Consider the following 667-nt stretch of genomic DNA (forward strand, 5'->3'; position numbering starts at 1 on the left):
TACAAAGTTTGAACTTATCCAGCTGTGTCTGGCCTAGATCTGGCTGCTGTGCTCAGCTCCTTCCCGCTGCTGCCCTTGAGGGTGTACCTGTTGTGCCCCTGTGGCGAGATGTTCTGCTCCTGGACTAGCTGGTTGGATCTATCCCTCTACACTCTCTGCAGGGATTGCAGCTACAGGATTACACCCCAGGCGTGTATGCCAGGCCTGAGCTGTGCCTGAAGGGTCCAAGGTGAAGTAGAGGGAAGAGGAAGCTCTCCACACACTCACTGGACCTGGGCTAGGACTGGGTCTGGGGGTTCCCGAAACTCAGCAGAAATTCCTACTCAGCTCCGGGGTGGGGGAGGTACTGCAGCGTGGTGGGGGGCGGCTTATTTACTATCGACGCTCTTGATTCATGCATTTGAGCCGAGCTAGTGTCCTCCGCACTTGTTCTGTTTTTTATTTCCAATCTGAGGTCCTCTATATCTTTCTGCAGCTGTTTATTTCAGAAGCCATTGATTCATTGCTTTCGTCTGTGTGATTTCCAATTTTTACTGTGTTAGTGTCCTCTGCACTTGTTACGGGTGGTCTTCAGTTCTAAGGTTGCATTTTGTTCCTTCTCGTCATTTTGTGTAGCACTGTCTTCTGCCCTTTGTTGTAGATCTTTGCTGTAGTTATAACCTTCGCA

Source organism: Octodon degus, unplaced genomic scaffold (genome assembly GCF_000260255.1).
Source record: "Octodon degus isolate 3935 unplaced genomic scaffold, OctDeg1.0 scaffold00075, whole genome shotgun sequence".
Lineage (NCBI taxonomy): Eukaryota > Metazoa > Chordata > Mammalia > Rodentia > Octodontidae > Octodon > Octodon degus.